The 15,354-nt window shown below is 48.6% G+C and overlaps 1 long non-coding RNA gene across 1 annotated transcript; it reads right to left on the minus strand.

Moving 5' to 3' along the window:
• Positions 1 to 13,667: 13,667 nt before the first annotated feature.
• Positions 13,668 to 14,766, minus strand: LOC134956632 (uncharacterized). Its single transcript, XR_010186035.1, has 3 exons — positions 14,695 to 14,766; positions 14,311 to 14,391; positions 13,668 to 13,730 (listed from the first exon to the last, which is right to left on the minus strand). It is a non-coding gene; the product is annotated as an uncharacterized LOC134956632 (long non-coding RNA).
• Positions 14,767 to 15,354: the final 588 nt, after the last annotated feature.

Consider the following 15,354-nt stretch of genomic DNA (forward strand, 5'->3'; position numbering starts at 1 on the left):
AATGATGAATGTCCCTGTGCATTGCTCCATGGCCTGTACAACTTATCCCGGTGTATTTTAAAATGTATACCATCTCTCACTACATATCCGAGCGCTGCCACGTGCTGGGAGTTCACGGTCGGCGGCCATGTTGTCAGGTTGCTAAGCGATCCAGCTCGGTATACCGTAATGTGCATAGACCTCGCTTATCCCAATGTAATTGAGCTAGGGGATTGTGACGCTCCTTCAGCATTGCCCCCTGAACTGTGAAATGTATGCCATATTGTATCTCACTACATATCCGAGCGCTGCCACGTGCTGGGAGTTCACGGTCGGCGGCCATGTTGTCAGGTTGCTAAGCGATCCAGCTCGGTATACCGTAATGTGCATAGACCTCGCTTATCCCAATGTAATTGAGCTAGGGGATTGTGACGCTCCTTCAGCATTGCCCCCTGAACTGTGAAATGTATGCCATATTGTATCTCACTACATATCCGAGCGCTGCCACGTGCTGGGAGTTCACGGTCGGCGGCCATTTTGTCAGGTTGCTAAGCGATCCAGCTCGGTATACCGTAATGTGCATACAGTAGACCTCGCTTATCCCAATGTAATTGAGCTAGGGGATTGTGACGCTCCTTCAGCATTGCCCCCTGAACTGTGAAATGTATGCCATATTGTATCTCACTACATATCCGAGCGCTGCCACGTGCTGGGAGTTCACGGTCGGCGGCCATTTTGTCAGGTTGCTAAGCGATCCAGCTCGGTATACCGTAATGTGCATACAGTAGACCTCGCTTATCCCAATGTAATTGAGCTAGGGGATTGTGACGCTCCTTCAGCATTGCCCCCTGAACTGTGAAATGTATGCCATACTGTATCTCACTACATATCCGAGCGCTGCCACGTGCTGGGGGTTCACGGTCGGTGGCCATTTTTAGTGTGCATAGAACTCGCTTATCCACATAGGCCCCTGTGTTTTTAACTACTATATTGAGATGCACATTTCTAGGCCTACAGTATTTAATATACAGTAAGCAGCATTGTTGTTAGGCTTTACGCTACCCACTTTGCAAATCTGTTTCCTCGTAGGCAGACTTGCTGTGTGGATCTTCTCCGACCTTTCAGAAATCTCCTGATAATTTGCTCTCCGTTTCTGCCTTCGAAAACTTCTTCACAGGCCATACTGTTCCAGCTCATTGACACAGTTTCGTCATACAGTATTTGACCGGTAATTCTTTCATTTACGGTTTACAATTATTTATATACTGTACGTAAATGATGAATGTCCCTGTGCATTGCTCCATGGCCTGTACAACTTATCCCGGTGTATTTTAAAATGTATACCATCTCTCACTACATATCCGAGCGCTGCCACGTGCTGGGAGTTCACGGTCGGCGGCCATGTTGTCAGGTTGCTAAGCGATCCAGCTCGGTATACCGTAATGTGCATAGACCTCGCTTATCCCAATGTAATTGAGCTAGGGGATTGTGACGCTCCTTCAGCATTGCCCCCTGAACTGTGAAATGTATGCCATATTGTATCTCACTACATATCCGAGCGCTGCCACGTGCTGGGGGTTCACGGTCGGTGGCCATTTTTTGTGTGCATAGAACTCGCTTATCCACATAGGCCCCTGTGTTTTTAACTACTATATTGAGATGCACATTTCTAGGCCTACAGTATTTAATATACAGTAAGCAGCATTGTTGTTAGGCAATAATTGAAGAATTTACATACAGTACTGACATGTACTGTATGTAATGCTTGTACATCATGTCAGTCGACCCTTATGCTGTACACTACTGTAAGTCTCACAGGGCCCATGCACTTCCAAGGAGGGTTATTTACTGTACTGTATCTGTTTCATACAGGAAACTAATTGCAGTCCATAACACTAATATTAAGCCCACTCCATTATCCACTCCTCCCCTGTGTATTAAACACCCCCTACCACCCTGGAAGTCATGTACTGTACCAGGGCCCCTTCATTCAGCACAATGCCCCCTTCTACAGTTTAGTGTTCTCCTTCCTGCCCCATCTGTGCAGTAAAGGAATAATTAGCAGAAATTATTTCTCCAGGTCCTACTGTACATACTGAGCGAAAGATAGAACCCCCCCTATCCCCCGCGGAGCATCAAAGCTGCCGCTGATAGCTCCCCCCACCCCTTCCGCTGGTGAGTGGGTAGGGTCCCCAGTGCATTGCTGTGTCCAGGGGCCCACACTGCTGTTAAGATGGCTCTAGTAATTGAGCTAGGGGATTGTGACGCTCCTTCAGCATTGCCCCTGGACTGTACCATACTGTATCTCACTCCATATCCAAGCGCTGCCACGTGCTGGGAGTTCACGGTCGGTGGCCATTTTGTCAGGTTGCTAAGCGATCCAGCTCGGTATAACGTAATGTACATAGACCTTGCTTATCCCGGTGTACTACAGGTATGTGCAGTAGTACTGAATGATTGCTATCACTTGTGGTGAAACACCTATCTTATCAAATACAGTAACTACTGTACAGTATAGTTGTTCGCACAGGTGATGGTAATCATACTGTATATTTAAACTGAAGTCCGTAACAGAGCATTCTGTCCCTCCTGCAGAGGTTCTTGTTGGGAGGCACAGGGAAAAAAGGCAAATACTGTACAGTACAGTATTTGCACTTTACTGTTGTGCACTTTATTTGAAAATGTACAGTTGTTTGCTATTTTTAGCATGCTGTGCTTTACATGTTTTCTTATTGTGGTTTTTATATTTTTAGACAAAAGACAAAGAATGCAGACTACCAGATTTTACGGGAGTGCCAAAACCCACCCATCAGTGGCACAGAAACTTGCTGCAGTAGTCCCACAAAAGAAGAAGAAAACTGCCAAGGCGGCTCAGAAAGAAAATGTGGTGAAACCACGAAAAAATGCCAAGGCAAAGAATAATACGTTGGAGATGATATGTGGTGTGGCAAATGATGTAATTGTTCCATCTCCTGCAGATCACAGTGTTCAGCCAATGAATCTGGAAATACCGGTGCTAGAGGACGTGACAAACACGCTGCATCAGGAAGCTTCTTTTTTGGACCATGTAGCCACCCCTGGACAAGAAGACATGACACATTCACCACGAAGAAGGTTGCATTTCACAGATGTGAACACCAAAGTGCAGGACTGCCAGTGTACCTGTCCTGTTTTACTAAAGGAGCTACTCAGTAAGGTGACCAATATGGAGTCAGAAGTTGGTGGACAGGTCAATCAGCTGCAGACCGATGTGGCTGGCCTTAAAGAAGGCATAAAGGAACAGATGGTAGAAGCCATGAAGAAAGTCATTGAACAAACGAGGGAAGAATGGCAAGTTGGAGTTTGCCGCACCATCATTGCAACACACCACCAAGCGGTTCAAGTCAGCGGCCTGGACGACCGAGGCCTGGAGGACCGCAGAGGAGGCCTGGAGGACCGCAGAGGAGGCCTGGAGGACCGCAGAGGAGGCCTGGAGGACCGCAGCGGACTGGACGAAGTCAGCGGCATGGACGACCGCAGAGGAGGCCTGGAGGACCGCAGAGGAGGCCTGGAGGACCGCAGAGGAGGCCTGGAGGACCGCAGAGGAGGCCTGGACGACCGCAGAGGAGGCCTGGACGACCGCAGAGGAGGCCTGGACGACCGCGGAGGAGACCTGGAGGACCGCAGCGGACTGGACAAAGTCAGCGGCATGGACGACCGCAGAGGAGGCCTGGAGGACCGCAGAGGAGGCCTGGAGGACCGCAGAGGAGGCCTGGAGGACCGCAGAGGAGGCCTGGAGGACCGCAGAGGAGGCCTGGAGGACCGCAGCGGACTGGACGAAGTCAGCGGCATGGACGACCGCAGAGGAGGCCTGGAGGACCGCAGAGGAGGCCTGGAGGACCGCAGAGGAGGCCTGGAGGACCGCAGAGGAGGCCTGGACGACCGCAGAGGAGGCCTGGACGACCGCAGAGGAGACTTGGAGGACCGCAGCGGACTGGACGAAGTCAGCGGCATGGACGACCGCAGAGGAGGCCTGGAGGACCGCAGAGGAGGCCTGGAGGACCGCAGAGGAGGCCTGGAGGACCGCAGAGGAGGCCTGGAGGACCGCAGAGGAGGCCTGGACGACCGCAGAGGAGACCTGGAGGACCGCAGCGGACTGGACGAAGTCAGCGGCATGGAGGACCGCAGAGGATGCCTGGAGGACCGCAGAGGAGACCTGGAGGACCGCAGAAGAGACCTGGAGGACCGCAGAGGCCTGGACCACAGCAGCGGACTGGACGAAGTCAGCGACTTGGGCGAACGCAGAGGAGACCTGGAGGACCGCAGAAGAGACCTGGAGGACCGCAGAGGCCTGGACCACAGCAGCGGACTGGACGAAGTCAGCGACTTGGGCGAACGCAGAGGAGGCCTGGACGACCACAGAGGCCTGGAGGACCGCAGAGGAAACATGGAGGACCGCAGAGGAGGCCTGGAGGACCGCAGAGGAGGCCTGGAGGACCGCAGAGGAGGCCTGGAGGACCGCAGAGGAGGCCTGGAGGACCGCAGAAGAGACCTGGAGGACCGCAGAGGAGGCCTGGAGGACCGCAGAGGAGGCCTGGAGGACCGCAGAAGAGACCTGGAGGACCGCAGAGGAGGCCTGGAGGACCGCAGAGGAGGCCTGGAGGACCGCAGAGGAGGCCTGGAGGACCGCAGAGGAGGCCTGGAGGACCGCAGAAGAGACCTGGAGGACCGCAGAGGAGGCCTGGAGGACCGCAGAGGAGGCCTGGAGGACCGCAGAAGAGACCTGGAGGACCGCAGAGGAGGCCTGGAGGACCGCAGAGGAGGCCTGGAGGACCGCAGAGGAGGCCTGGAGGACCGCAGAGGAGGCCTGGAGGACCGCAGAGGAGGCCTGGAGGACCGCAGAGGCCTGGACCACAGCAGCGGACTGGACGAAGTCAGCGACTTGGACGACCGCAGAGGAGGCCTGGAGGACCGCAGAAGAGACCAGGAGGACCGCAGAAGAGACCAGGAGGACCGCAGAAGAGACCTGGAGGACCGCAGAGGGCTGGACGACCGCAGAGGCCTGGATTCAAGTGTGCTGTTGCCAGGAACACCAATGATGACCAGCACACCTGCTCACAGGCCACTTCGCAATACATTCGGAGGCTCTCTGAACAATATTGCCCTGGCTGTCATCTCAACTTCCCTGGACGACCATCTGTACAGAGCTTCAAATGGACATATTCAGAAATATGCATATTCTCTGTTCCAGCACCATGTACGGTACGACAAATACTTGACGTGGGCCAATCGTGTGAACTTTGATGGTTCCAAGGGCAAACTTCCGCTGCCCAAAAATCTGGTACATGACATCATGGCTAGGTGTGAACGCCGCGTGAGGATTGGTGATCCAGAAAAGAGGAAGATAAGGGATACCATAAACTCTGTGCTGAGAACGAAGAGGAAAATGACTTGGAAGCTCGACTATGATGAAACCAGATCATTACCTACCTCCTAGCTTCAGCACATCAGCTTCACACAGCTGAAGCTAAAAAATTGTGTCAATGTACCTGTATGACCTGTACATTTTCTGGGGCTGCATGCACTGTGCTGAATCCACTTGGAGCAGCTCGGTTACTCAAAGGGGAGTGCATGAACTTGGCTCACCACATTCCTGGTAATGTAAGGGCCTGTTACAAGTTGCCCCTTTTATTCCTGTTGATTTTTTGGGCGCTGCTGTATCTATCCAGTAGCAGCCGAGTCCATTGTGCTGTGTCCATCTGGGGCCTTGGGCTGCGTTTCCATCCAGGGGCTGCTGTTGTCAGTCCTCTATTCTGGTGTCCGTATGCGACAGTGTTAAAAAGCAAAAGACAAAAACGAAAAATAATTCAAAAAAGCAAAACCTAAAAATAAAGTACAAAAACCATTACCCCGCACCACCACCACAAAAAAATAAATTATAAAAATGTTAAAGTTGATATTGTTACTGTATTTGTGCTGTTACCTTTTGATTAAAGTACCGTACAGTATGTGTGATGTTGGCTTTATTACAATACAGTACAGTATGTGTGATGTTACATGTTCCAAATGATTTTGTCCGTAAATAAAGTGTTTCTTAAAATAAACATGACGTGGTTTCCAATGTTTGTATTCCCAACTTCCTGTACTGTATAAATTAGTACTACTGTATGATGGGAATTCAATTAAGAGTGGTATACTGTATGTAAAACAACTTGGTTAGGCATCTTGCATTTCATATTTTAATAAAAACCACAGGAAACTTCTATTTTTAAAAGTTTATTGAAGAAAAAAAAGGTGTTTTTTTTTAAATAAAGTTTGAAAGTTAATTAAAACAAAAAAGTAGTTTGTTCTTCGTTACATTCTTTTCTTGTGTATATACTGTACAGGGGCGGAAGTCCGGGAGGCAGCGGAGTCGGCTGCCGCCGGGCTCCTGACCCGCAGAGGGCGCCTCGCAGTGGCGCCTCTGACATTACACAGATTGACATGCGGACGAGCGCCCGCATGTCAATCTGATGTCTCCCTCCCTGCTGTGTTGGAGGGACATGGAGCGCATCGCGCGTCTCCTGTGTCCCTCCCTGGCTCTCTCCCGGCCGGTCTAAGGAAGTGCCATTCGTGAGCTCTGATTGGCTCACGAACCGGCACTTCCTGTATTAGACCGGCCGGGGGAGAGAGCCAGGGAGGGACACAGGAGACGCGCGATGCGCTCCATGTCCCTCCAACACAAGGTGGGAGCAGGCACTGGGGGCATATACCTGGTACTGGGGGGCATATACCTGGCACTGGGGGTGGAGGAGACCTGGCACTGGGGGGCATATACATGGCACTTGGGGGCATATACCTGGCACTGGGGGGGAAGACCTGGCACTGGGGGGCATATACCTGGCACTGTGGGGTATATACCTGGCACTGTGGGGTATATACCTGGCACTGGGGGGGGAAGACCTGGCACTGGGGGGCATATACCTGGCATTGGGGGGCATATACCTGGCACTGGGGGGCATATACCTGGCACTGGGGGGGGGGAGACCTGGCACTGGGGGGCATATACATGGCACTGTGGGGGAAGACCTGGCACTGGGGGGGAAGACCTGGCACTGGGGGGCATATACCTGGCACTGTGGGGCATATACCTGGCACTGGGGGGCATATACCTGGCACTGGGGGGGAAGACCTGGCACTGGGACGGGGGGCATATGTGGCACTGGGGAGGGGGGTATATTTGGCACTGGGGGCATATACCTGGCACTGTGGGGGAAGACCTGGCACTGGGGGGCATATACCTGGCACTGGGGGAGGAGACCTGGCACTGGGGCGGGGGGCATATGTGGCACTGGGGAGGGGGGTATATTTGGCACTGGGGGCATATACCTGGCACAGTGGGGGAAGATCTGGCACTGGGGGCATATGGGGGAAGATCTGGCACTGGGGGCATATACCTGGCACTGGGCGCATATACCTGGCCCTGTGGGGGAATATCTGGCACTGGGGGCATATACCTGGCCCTGTGGGGGAATATCTGGCACTGGGGGCATATACCTGGCACTGGGCGCATATACCTGGCCCTGTGGGGGAATATCTGGCACTGGGGGCATATACCCGGCACTGTGGGGGGAATATCTGGCACTGGGGGCATACACCTGGCACTGTGGGGGAATATCTGGCATTGGGGGCATATGCCTGGCACTGTGGAGAAATATCTGGCACTGGGGGCATATAGCTGGCACTGAGGGGGCATAGGTGGCACTGTGGTGGAATATTTGGCACTGTGGGGGAGTAGGCACTGAGGGGGCATATGTGGCACTGTGGTGGAATATTTGGCACGGGGGGGAGCAGGCACTGAGGGGGCATATGTGGCACTGGGGGGGTATATTTGGCACTGGGGGCATGTACCTGGCACTGGAGGCATATACCTGACACTGTGGGGGAATATCTGGCACTGGGGGCATATGTGGCACTGGGAGCACGGCCCTAGCAACACGCACTACCCCCTAGCAATGAGCATGACACCCAGTGCATGAACCCCCTGGCAACGAGCATGACACCCTGAGCATGAAACCCCTGGCACCGTGCATGGAACCGCTGGCAACGAGCATGACACCCAGTGCATGAAACCCCTGGCAACGAGCATGACACCCTGAGCATGAAAACCCCTGGCACCGTGCATGGAACCAAGAGCATGAAACCGCTGGCAACGAACATGACACCAGTGCATGAAACCCCTGGCAACGAGCATGACAACCTGAGCATGAAAACCCCTGGCACCGTGCATGGAACCAAGAGCATGAAACCCCTGGCAACGAGCAGGTAATTTAAAAGTAATTAGAAGCCTTACTGTAGAACTTAATGTATAATGGGCATTACGGTGTGTGGCATAATGTATCACGGACATTGCGGTGTGTGTCATAATGTGTCGGGCATTACGGTGTATGGTATACTATATCGCGGGCATTGTGATATGTGGTATAATGTCTCAGGCTCATTGTGGTGTGTGTTATACTGTGTCAAAGACATTGTATGTGCTATAATGTATCAAGGGCATTGCAGTGTGTAGCATAATGTATAACGGGCATTGTGATTCCTGTCATAATGTGTCACAGGCATTACGGTGTGTGGTATAATGTATCAGGGGCATTGCAGTGTGTAGCATAATGTATAACGGGCATTACGATTCCTGTCATAATGTGTCGGGGGCATTACGGTGTGTGGCATAATGTGTCGGGGGCATTATGGTGTGTTCATATTGTGTCATGTGCATTATTGTGTGTGGCATAATGTCTAAGGGCCACTGCAGTATGTGGCATAATGTATACTGGGCATTACTATAAGGAGGAAAAATTACAAATAATGTAAGGGGCATGAATCAGGATTAATTTTCTTTCCCGCCTGGGCGTGCAGGTTGGAAAACTGGGGTATAACGCAGTCTTTTCCTGCAATGTTACACCCCTTTATGGTAAGCCACGCCCGTCCCAATGAAGCCACACACCCTATACTGCCAATTATGGAGGGGGGGGGGGGCGAATAATTTTTTGGCTTGGGGGAGAAAAATTTCTAGTTACGTCACTGAACTGACTCATTCCTGTAAGCCGCCACTACAGCGCAAACCCCAGGAGAGTACGCTGGTGCGCGCCTGCTGTGGGAGGTAGGAGAGGAGCTGCTGCTACCGTTTCCCCGCTGCTGTGGGGAAGGGGGGGACGGGATGGATGGACACACGTGCGAGGCGGTGTTTAAGAGCTGGTACCACGCTTGCCTTGGATTACACTTCTTATTGCGCTCTGCCTCTGGTAATTGGGGAGGAGAGTAGAGCCTTCTTTCACTACACAAGGTATCCATCTATGCTCCCTTTCTCCCTGCATAAGTGCACTGCCAGTATACTGTATGTATGTTTGTATATATAGATTGAGGTAGGGGTCTGGCACAGCCACATAATAGACTAATACATTGGGTGCCCTCACAGCAAAGTAGTTTAGCAAAATAGAGGTGGTGCGGCACTCCAATGATTTGCACACTGACACCAATTGAAGTAGTGCAACGTTTCAATGCCCGTTCAATGAATCTGCATTTTTGTCATATATACAATGACCCCCATTCTGCCTCATCCCGTCCTCCAGACCTCTGTTACTCCATCTGCCCCCCCCCCCCCCCATTTGCCAAGTCCTTCTGCCCGCCCGCGACCATCCCTCCCCATCTTCCTCCCATAATTAATTGTCCTCCCGCAGGGAATACATATGTTTTACCGACAGACGGGATGCCGTCTGTCAGCATCCTGACAGCAGCATCCCGTCCGTCAGAATTCTGGCAGGGGGCGTGCGCAATGAAGGCCCTTGCTTGTTGCGCTCGCAACGCAGTGGTCTCGGTGGTTCCCATCCCACTCTATTGGTGTTGTGGACACCCACGAATGGGAATAAGACCTGTGAGACGGTATTCTGGTGTCGGTATCCTGACCGCTAGGAATCCCGACAGCCAGCAAAATGATTGCCTCCCCTCCCGCAGTATCGGTCACATAATAGACTCACTTTCAGCTCCAGGCCCATGTGGACCCCAAACTGGCACTGGTCTGCAGGGATGTATCATTGGCACAAGGTTAAAAATGCAGCCAAACCTCCAAAAATGCAGTTTTCAGAGGTTTGGCGGCTTACTACTTATCCACCAAGCCTAGACCCCAGGGCTTGGATGCGGTGGGCAACACCATCTTTAGATGGGCTTCTATCACATTACCCATTGGACCCCTCCCAGCACCCCCTAGTGGGGCGCATCAGCCCACGCATGCACAGATAGGACTCCGGATCATACACCGGGAAGTTCTACTGTATCATGGCAAAGAATAGCTCTCACCGCAAGAGCTGTCCTTTGGAAATTTCTTCATGCATACGCCATTATGCTTGCAAAGAATGGCAGGATATATATATATATATATATAAATATATATATAGCCTGCAGGATCAATATTGGTGTGGTGTGTGTGTATGTATATATATATATATATATATATATATATATATAAAAAAATTTTTTTTGCCTCTATATAGGGGGGCACCTGTATTTATATTGCCTCCGGGCGTCTAGGACGAACTTACGCCACTGATACTGTAGATATCTGTGGGGGAAAAAAAAAAAAAAGTATTAAAGTAAAGACACTCATGTTCATTTGTTTTCCAAGAAAATTTGTGGAACCACACAGCCCAGCAATAAGTCATGCTGGGCTGTGTGGTTCCACAAAAGGCATGCGGTACAAAGTGAAATAGTGGTGTCAGTGGTCAGCACTTTGACACGCTAACATTTGTGGAACCACACAGCAATGGCTGACACACATAAAATGGCTGACACACACAAAATGCCTGACACACACAAAATGCCTGACACACACAAAATGCCTGACACACACATGCTGGAGTGAAAACACTTGTTTGCCAAACAGTCGACAGCACATGTCGGCCAGATGGCCGACCAAACTTGCTCCAAATCACCCCAAACTGGCCAGAAAGCACCCCAGCACACTCAGGAGGTACTGTACACCACAGCTAAATTAGGAGAGAATTTCATTACAAACAGCCAGATCTTGCAGATTATCTGCCAGATAATTGTATGGTGTACAGTATGCCTATCTTATACAGTAGAAAAAGATACTATACAATGGAGTACAAGAACAAAAATTTTTATTAAATAAAATTAAATTAAACTTAATAAAATATTAAAATAGTGGTCCACTAGGAGGTGGACCACCACCCGCTGGAGCTGGATGGCACGCTGCAACTGTTCTGTGGGAAAAAAAGGACAGTATTACAAAACAAATACTGAATACTTTACAGTGTAGTAATGGCAATACAGTACTTTACTCTATATTAGACAATATTGTTATTTACAATGTACAGTACTGTATTGTCAGTACAGTAAATCAAACACTACTGTATGCTGTCGAGGTAATTTAAACATTGCTTTAGTTTACCTCTTGTATAAGTGGGCTGCTGCCTGCCCGCTTCTGGGCCAGCCCACCTATCTTGCCCCTGTCTGGGGCCCCCATAAATAATTGGCACTATATTGGAGAAAAAAAAACATTTAGTCACATTCAAATAGTAAACAATTATTACTGTATACTGTAGGTACAGTATTATACTGTATTGCTGGTATTCAAAATATAAAGTACTGTACAAGAGTTTAGCTTCAATAGGTCATAAACAAATTGTCAAAGGAATTAAACACCACAGTACAAATACTGTAGACATTTACTGTATGTATTAGCAGTCATGACATTTCATGACCGCTTCAGAAAAAAGAGGGTTACAGTACTGTAGGTGGTGTTGTAGGGAGTACTATCCATAATAGTGGACTGTACTCAGAGCCAGCCATAAATAATATGATTCCCTAGTCAAGTTTTTGGATGCTGCCCCCTTGCACAGATGCTATTTCCGCCTCTGAGCCTGTACCCCTTTCCCAGCACCATCACCCCTCAACCATAGCAGTCGTCATTTTGGTGCTCCTCCAACTTACTGTACTGTATGTTTAAAATAGCAACAGTGTGCACATTCTTTGTGCATCCCAAAACGGTGCATGTTCTTGCTGGGAAGGGGCAAGGCCACACAGTAATTCCCCAATCTGAAATGACGCCACACAGTACTGCAACTTTATTCACAACATATCATGCAATAGTGTCTCTTTTTCTCGTTACATCATATGATAGTACCACATTACTCCTCAAAGTATTCCCACTTATTCACATTGCATCACATCATATTGCTCTTTGTTCACATTAGACCACACAGTAGTGCCCTTGCTACAGTATATGTTACACAACAAAGTACTGTATACACATAATGCTGCACATTAGTAATGCATTTTGTATGCACAGAATATACTGTAGGCATGCTGCATATCATATTAATCAGCAGAAGCTGCTTGTGCCCCTGGGCATTTGGCAAGTATGCCTATGCCTAGGGCAGGCTCAGACTGGAGATCAGTACGTAATCCCGCTGGACGGGATCCCGGCAGTCAAAATACAGACGCCGGAATCCCGACCACACAATCCCGACAGGGGCGGCGAGCGGAAAGCAGCCCCTTGCATGCTTGCTTCGCTCGCCACGCGGTGGGCACGGTGCCTCGCTACGCTCTACACACTATTATATCAGTAGTCAGGAAACGCAGCATGCATTTGTGGAGTGAAGAGGGTGAAAAAGGAGAGAAAGTACAGTTTGTACTGTAAGGTTATGTCAGAGGGTGTGAAGATGATCAGCTCAGTGTTATACATGTTACAGTAAGTTAGAATACAGTACAGTGCATTATGTATTTCTATTTTATTACCAGGTGTCTCCTCCACTGGTTGGCGACGGACTGTAAAAAGATAATACAGTACAGTTAGTCATATCAGTTTGACTTAAAATAATGTTGGAGAAAAAAAAATACTGTAATTACAGTACCAACTATTGCTACTGTACAGTATATTTACCAAAAATGTATTCTGGCTCGTCGTCTGTGGGTAAAAGAGAAGAATATTATAAGATACAGTATACAGTAAAAAGTATAGTAATAGTACACTAGTGTCCAGGCCCAGTGTCAGGTGGGTAAAAAAAGGTATGCTTGTGACAGGCATGGTGATTCCAAGGGACCCCACCGAGACCATCAGAAAATTTGTGAGTGACCCGTATGCCGGTGATTATGACTAGAATAAGGTACAGTAGCAACTCTTTTTTCTTTTGAATTATGTATACTGTACAGTACTGTATGTGCATATTGTACAGTACACTTAAAATATTTAGCAGTTACTGTAGTGGTAATTTTTGGGATGACAGTATTAGCATACTGTAAGCATCCAACTGAGGCCCCCAAACAGATGCCGCCACTAGGTACAGTACGTGCCTCTCGTGCCTAATGGGAAATTCATCACTGACAGTATCTAGAGAGATGAATGGAGAGACAGTGACAAGGGGTGAGAGAGAGAGAGAGAGAGAAATTGAGTAAGATGGGTGTTTTTTTTAGAACAGGATGTTGTCCATACAGTAGCAACCAATCAAATATTACCTACTGTACTGTATTATCGTCTGTAAGTGTAACTAGATACTGTAAATGTTAATGTGGGATGTGATCGGTTGCTACTGTATGGGCAATATCACCAGTTCAAACAAAAACAATTTTCATCCGATTTCTACGCATTTGCCAGAAAAATCTGATGAAAAGTGCTACTCTGATGGCATCAGATCAATGTCAGTAATAATTCTTACCACTAAATGCAGCAGCATCATCATCATCCTCCTCCTCCTCCGTGGCCTGTTCCAGTGTAGGGCCTGTGAAAAAAAACATTAATGTGAAAAAAAAAAAGGTTAATTCCAGGAAATACACATACCCTCCAACATGGTACAAAATGCTCTGGTTCTGGACTTCCCTCTTAATTTATTATTGCCATCACCTGTGAAGAAACAGCTTTCTTATCATATAACTAGTTCAACACAGGTGATGGAAATCATAAATTAAGAGGGAAGTCTAGAAACAGAGCAGTGCGGCGGGTCATGTTGGAGGGTCTGCATACAGAAACATAGAATTTGATGACAAATACTGTAAGAACCACTTTGCCCATCTAATCTGCCTCTTTTTTTAACCTTTTTTTTACATCAAACCTTATAACAATTTTCCCCAAACATCACATGATGCAAAGATAAATAAATAAAAAAATAAATAAAAAAAGAGGTGCAAGATGGAATTGTGATTGGGCCCTCCCAACCACCCTTATGTTATATAAACAGGGTCTGCCACACGACTGTGGCTGAAATGACTGGTTGGTTTGGGCCCCCACCAAAAAAAGAAGCAATCAATCTCTCCTTGCTCAAACTGGCTCTACAGAGGCACGATGTACCGGACTGGACTTACTTAATGGGTGCAGTGAGGTGATGGACATAGAGGTAGAGTCCTGGTCCTCCTCCTCCGCCACCGCCTGTGACAGTGTAGGGCCTGTGAAAGCAAAAAATCCATGAAATATACTTTTGTATTCTGTGTTGAATACAGTAAAGCAAAAATTCAGTCAGGAATTGGAGGAGGAGAGTAAATTTCGCACACAGAGACGAGAATGTCGAGGCCAGAATCAGGGGGTAGTGGAGGAGGGTTAGGATACCGTACCTCACCCTGTTGGGATTGCTGCAATCAGGATGCCACTGTCGGTCACCTGACCGCTAGAATCCTGACTGCTGGTCACGCAAACCCAACCCATTGGTTTAACACAATGTACAGTACAGTACAATACTGCAGTTTACTTACCAAGTTGGGGAGAGGGTTTTTCATCCTCACTGTCAATAATTACTGAGTTGAAAATAAAAAAATATTATAAACAAAATACAGTAGAGTACAGTTACTACAAAATTGCACAGTAGTACAGTGCTACAGGAGGCAGAGATATATTCATAATACAGTAGGAGCAGAATGACTGTCCAGCGGTAGGGGACATACAGTACTGTATTTAAAAGACCTGCTGTCTGGATCCCGACATTCAGAATGCAGAGTGTGGATTCAGAGTATGATTGGAGGGTTAGGCTAGTGGAGGGTGGGTCGGATGCACAATTTTGGGCACCATAATACAAAATGGATATCGTGGAACTACAAAAGGTTTAGAGGCGGGCGACCAAAGTGATGAAGTGGATTGAGAAGATGGAATACAAGGAAAGGCAGGCTAGGCATGTTTACATTGGAAAAGAGGAGATTAAGAGGGGACATGATTAACCTTTACAAATATACTGTATACAGTAAGGGGACAATACACAGGAACGGTTTTTGATAAGATGGACACAGAGGACACGTGCACAGTAACTCTTGTTGAAGTAGAGGCGATTTCGCACAGAGGCGAAAAGGGGTCTTCACAGTGAGGGAAATACTGTACAGTACATGTTTGGAATTCCCTGCCTGAAAAGTAATAAAAGTGGA

The sequence above is a fragment of the Pseudophryne corroboree genome, chromosome 9 (genome assembly GCF_028390025.1).
Source record: "Pseudophryne corroboree isolate aPseCor3 chromosome 9, aPseCor3.hap2, whole genome shotgun sequence".
Classification (NCBI taxonomy): domain Eukaryota; kingdom Metazoa; phylum Chordata; class Amphibia; order Anura; family Myobatrachidae; genus Pseudophryne; species Pseudophryne corroboree.